Consider the following 6183-nt stretch of genomic DNA (forward strand, 5'->3'; position numbering starts at 1 on the left):
CCATCCATCCATCCATCCATCCATCCATCCATCCATCCATCCATCCATCCATCCATCCATCCATCCATCCATCCATCCATCCATCCATCCATCTTCAACAGCATTATACATTCCTAAAGGATCAGCTCTAAATTTGTTAATTTTTCTGGCAGCACCTAAAACTAAGGAAATAAGCAACAAAAATAATTTATGTTAGAAGAAGAGATAAAAAGAGTGACACTCCCACTCCCCCGCTGTGTGTTTACTTCACCAATAAACAAAAAAATTGCACAGGACTCCCACCTGCCCTAATTAGCATGAATTTGGATAAGACCCAGGCAAACTACACTGACACCATGCCCAGCCCAACCCCCCGCTGAGCCATTGCAGCTACAACAATCCAAAGACGCTTATCGGCTGCCAGGCGCTGTGCTGGCAAGAAATTTAATCAACGAATATGAATACATTTTTCTGTTGTTGTCCACTCTTTTTCTTCCTGGAGCTGCAGATGTCTTAATAGATCTGTAGAAAGGATGTTCTTTTTGTCAGAGGATGACAATATTTCTTAAATCCATTGTTCAAGTGGTGTGGAATGTGTCCTGCACAGGAACAAACAAGCTACATGAATAAATCCAGCTTTTTAAAAGCCTAAAATGAAAACAGCTAACAGTAAACGCCGTAGCTACATGTTCTTTATTTCTCACTTAATGAGCCGCTTCTTAATCAAACTTCCATTCAGTGCGTCTCGTGTCTCAGGCTATTAAAGCACAATTATGTCCTCACTGTGGAGGTTTGCTAATGAACCGGAATGTGTTCAGATATCTGGGCTCAGCAGAAACAGGACCAAATGTTTGGATTTTAGTGTCAAAATGAAGGAGGAGGTGGTTTGTAGCTTAAAAAAATTCACATTAAAATAAGTTCAGGGATTTATTATGGGTAAAAGACACACGCAAACAGGTTCACACAACTTCACACACATACAGAGAGTGTACGAGGACTCATCTGAGGCCCTTTGTGAGTTGATGTAACAGCAGGTGAAGAGGAGGCGATATGAGCCTCTCAGAAGGTTGATCAATGACCCATCCAGGGGCGGAGCTAGACTTTTATACCTATGGGGGTGAGTGCCACCCTGACTACGCCTCTGGCTCCACCCCTGCACCTGTCCTGGTTAGAAATGTACAAAATGATGATTCAAATTAGAAAATCATACATTTTCTGTAGAAATTCAGCCTGAAAACCGAAAGCTGAAAAGACTGAAATTAACTACATCAGCCAAAACAAAAACAAAAAAACTTGTAAAAACGAGAAAAAACAGTAGTGAAAGCTAAAATTACCAAATTTGTAGCTAAAAGTTCAGTTTAACAAAACTGAAGTTATATTAGCAAAACAGCAGCTAAAAGCTACATTTAGTAATACTAATACCAAAAACTTAAAAAGACAGCAGTAGTTAGAAACTAAATATAACTACAGACTATTAAAGTTACCAAAATTGTTGATGAAAGTTATCAACCAAAATATAAGACAGAAGCTAAAATTAGCTGAAAACTAAGTTCCATAGCTAAAAAGTAAAACAACCAGTGGCGGGCCGTGTATTTTACACCTACGCCTTCAATTGGGAGAGAACAGACCTGCTTTACGCGGAGAAGCGGGGGGTGTAACAACGCTGCTAACTGCGGAGTCCGCAGCGGAGAGCAGGGAGCGAGAGGCTGCCAGCTCTGAACATAAGTTTATAATAAAAAAAATCTATAAGACAGTCCTACAGGTCTGTGTGCAAAACAGGAGAAACCTGTCTAATTTACAGACAATCTGTACAATTTGACACAAAGTCACGACTACAAAAACCACCAAAACCACACAGAAACATAGAACAATATGCTGCTGCACCTCATACAGGAGTCTCAGCATCCCCACAGACAGGTGTTTCTGTGACCCACAGACAGGTGTTTCTGTGACCCACAGGCAGGTGTGTCTGTGACACACAGACAAGTGTTTCTGTGACCCACAGGCAGGTGTGTCTGTGACACACAGACAGGTGTGTCTGTGACACACAGACAGGTGTTTCTGTGACCCACAGACAGGTTTGTCTGTGACACACAGACAGGTGTTTCTGTGACACAGAGACAGGTGTTTCTGTGACACACAGACAAGTGTTTCTGTGACACACAGACAGGTGTTTGTGACACACAGACAGGTGTTTCTGTGACCCACAGACAGGTGTGTCTGTGACCCACAGACAGGTGTTTCTGTGACACACAGACAGGTGTTTCTGTGACACACAGACAGGTGTTTCTGTGACACACAGACAGGTGTGTCTGTGACACACAGACAGGTGTTTCTGTGACACACAGACAGGTGTTTCTGTGACACACAGACACGAAGTCTGAATGAAAGTCATCCCTGAAGCGACACAGTTAACAAGTTTTCTCAACTGCAGCCACAGCTGTGCCATACATTAACAACAGCATCAATACGGTTATATAATAAGCCCATAATCAAATAAAACATTTAAATAACATATATTTTACTCAACAAAACTTTTTATTGTCTGTTTAAAAACTCCATTCTATTCCTCAAGAAAAATCCGGCTCCTCTGTCATACAGGTCCTCCCGTTTACGTTTCAACAATAAGTCTTTTCCCATCACCACCATGAAGCTAACACTGAAAGTCCAGTCTGTTCTGTTCTGTATTTTTGTTACAAGTTTTAATTTTCTGTAACTCTGAGAATGTCCGCTCAGCATTTAGCTTGTAAGACGCTACAGAAATCTAGTTTCCCGGTTGTGACTCCTGCTCTCTGATCAGCCAATCAAACGATGAGAAAATGTTGACTCTGTTCGAGGCCAGCTCGCAGGTTCTGGTGTCTTCAACTCAGCACCTGATTGGTCAAAGCAACAGTCTCACTGACATGGTTTCACCCTCCAGGTAAGAAGGGGTTATCTGCGGAATCAAAGTGGGCGTGTCACAAGAGTGGGCGTGTCAAAAGCATAAACACTGTGGGCTACGAGGCCTACAAGACGGCATCCTTAGACCCTGCCTGACCTCTATACAGCCTGACCCTGACCCCAACACTAAGGTTAACCAGGAAAAATGTGACCCAAGTAGGGTTTTCCAGAAAAAGTGGTGCCGTACAGTAACGCCCCTTTTGTTCTTGTCCAATCAGGTGGTGTCGTGCAGTATCGCCTCTTTTTTGCTTGTCCAGTCAGGTGTGTCCCTTTAACAAAGTCYGTCAAATCAGGTGTGTCGCTTTGGAATCGCCTTTCCTTGTGACACACCCACTCGTCCGCACTCATCCGCAGAGACCCCTACTTGCTCCAGTATGGGAACAAATATTAGTCTTATGTATTTTGTACTCGTAAATCAGATACAACTCTATTTTACACACACACATTCCTATTTACATATCCAAAAGTTACAAATCTTAATCTACAAGTACAAAGTCTGATTTATGAGTACAAAATAAATAAGACTAATATTTGTTTCCATAGAAATGTGATTGGATAAAAGCTCTAAATAAATACAAGCTGCTGGACGCTGCGCAGCCAGGAGAAAAACTATGAAATGAAGAGAACAGATGATTCAAAAATAATGATAATATCCTTGCAAAATTATTATAAAAAATTTAAAATATTCTAAAATGTAGTGATTCTGATTGTGTTTAGGCCAGCAGAGAAGGCTTTGCTGGCCCTGACGGCACACCACTGAAAACAAAAAATAAAAGCTACATAACTAAAACTAACAGWACAGTAGATAGAAGCTAAAATAATGAAAAGAGTAGATATAGGCTAACACCTGTAAAACAGTAGCTAAAARCTACAGTTAAACAAAATTCATCTAAAAGCTAAATGAGCAAAACTGTACCTTAAAGCTGAAATTAATAAAATAATGGATAAAAGCGAACTCACAAAACCACCTAAAAGCTAAATATCAAACGAGGGTGTAACAGCTAAAATCAGCAAAATGTAGCTAAAAGTTAAAATAACAAGAGAAGCTGAAAATCTAAAACAAGCAAAATAGCAGCTGAAAGCAAAAAATGAAGCAACTATGAAATGTTTTTTAAAAAATCAGTTTTTCAAAAAAATTTAAAAGATTATTGTGATAATATTTATTACTTGTTTTACAAAATGAGTCAGAATTAGATATTTAATTTACTATTAAATAGTTAATTTACAATTTGAAATCAGTTTTAAGTCATTGGCAGGTAGACTGACTTGTTTCACCCTTTTATAGAAATCTGGGATCACTACTTTTATGGAAATACTGTATTTGTATTTCAGATTTTTTTTCCTTTTTGATTTAAAATGTATTTGTTTTTAATCATCAGGTCTGAGTTTACCCATGGGCCAGTTGTGGCCCCCGTGCCACCAGTTGATTAGCCCTGCTTAGACGGTTAAAGTGTAATTACCATTTTGTCTTTGTTGAGTGGAGCTAAGAACTTTATTTCTTACTAGAAAAGTACACGTTTGGTAACTCACAATGCATAAAACAGAATAAATGCAGACWTGAGAGGTGGATCCGTGACGTGACGCCTACCCGGCCCGTAGGACCCAGCCCCACCCATCAGACCTGGCTCTGTTTGCTCTTCACCATTCAGTCACCTCAGAACAGCAGATCCAGAAGGAGTCACGGCTGCAGAACTATTATTAGAAACCTCCTCAGAGCACCGGGGAGCGCCTCCCAAAACTTAAACCCACTGAACCGATTTATTCATTTCAAGGTGAAACCAGATGAATGCAGATCGTTTTTTTTTTTTTTTATGTATTCCAGGTGAAACCTCTGGTGATGCATCCATACAGGCACTCACAAAGTTATGAAGGAACTCCTCTTCTGTAATAAAATAAGTGAATTTGTGAGACTTTTACCCACRCAAAAGTCATTCAAGTCGATGTTTTGCTTGAAGTCTTAACAGACTGAGCTGAAAAACAGGGTAATAATTAAATGTTGGGTGTTAGAAGCTCCATAAGAGCAGGGTGTTTGTGAAGAGTGAAATGAAGTCATGTAAACGTTCATACCTCCTAACACAGGAATCCACAGCAGCTGCCAGTTTTCTCCCTAATGTGCTCCACAGCCAGAAGCAATTATTCTCAACGAGGTTACGAACGACTCAACGCCCCCCTGAGATGGGGGCCCAAACACTGAAACTCTATTAAATGGGGGGAGGACCGAACCACCGCTGTCAGTCTCTGGGAGCAAACTCTCTGGATTTCCCCCGACCATCTGGAAAATTTCAAGGCAAACTTGTTTTTTTTTTTAAACTCTCAATTAATAAAAAAAAACCTCCCACCAAGAATAAGTGACAAATGAACACGCTGTCTCCACTCCCTTGGGCAAATGAAATTGTTGGGGCGTTTAATATGAAATTTTCATGATTTGGGGGTAAAAATGTTTCTAATGATCAGATTTTTACAAGCATGTGTTGTGTGAGGTTTTTTCGCATCAGCGATTTTCAGGAAAAAAAGATCATTTAAAATATAATTGTGTACGACTAAAAAGCAGAATATTTGGTTGGATTTGTTCCTGTTGTGTCGAGCTGTATGAATTCAACAGACTAATAGCAACACGGCTGAATTTACTACATGCTGAGCTGTTATCTCTCTGCTGCCAGGCTTTAATGTCAGACATTAAAAGGCCCCCCTGAACAGATTCCATACTTCCATTAACATGAAAAATGGTTTTACTTTGTGGTTATAAAGTGTTCCTGGGTAAGATGTGGCTATCTACCCAGCTAGCCCCCAGTAGCTCTTGAAAGGTGTGGTTTATTAACATTTTTATTTTAAATAACCACTGAATATGTTTTTTAGCCAATGAATCGATCATTTACATTTGAACATTGACGATTAAAACAGTCTGAATAGACATTAAGTCAGTAAAATAATCTCCAGATGTGAACAGTCAGTGGGAGAACGATGGAATCAGAGACACTAAGTCCAAAGAGAAAAAAATGAAGTTCTCATTTCTTTTTATGACAAGAAAAATCTGAGAGGAGGAGAGCCGGCAAATCTAGTGTCATAAAGAGAAGACTGTATGAAAGTAAATACAGAGGGTTCACTGCATGCTGCAAGACACTCATTAGCCTCAAGAATAAAAAGGCTAGACTGGACTTTACTAAAAAACTTTTAAACAAAAGTCAGCAGAGTTCTGGAAGAACATTCTTTGGACAGATGAAACCAAGATCAACCTCTACCAGAATGATGGAAAGAGAAAAGTAT

Source organism: Austrofundulus limnaeus, unplaced genomic scaffold, assembly GCF_001266775.1.
Source record: "Austrofundulus limnaeus strain Quisiro unplaced genomic scaffold, Austrofundulus_limnaeus-1.0 Scaffold72, whole genome shotgun sequence".
Lineage (NCBI taxonomy): Eukaryota > Metazoa > Chordata > Actinopteri > Cyprinodontiformes > Rivulidae > Austrofundulus > Austrofundulus limnaeus.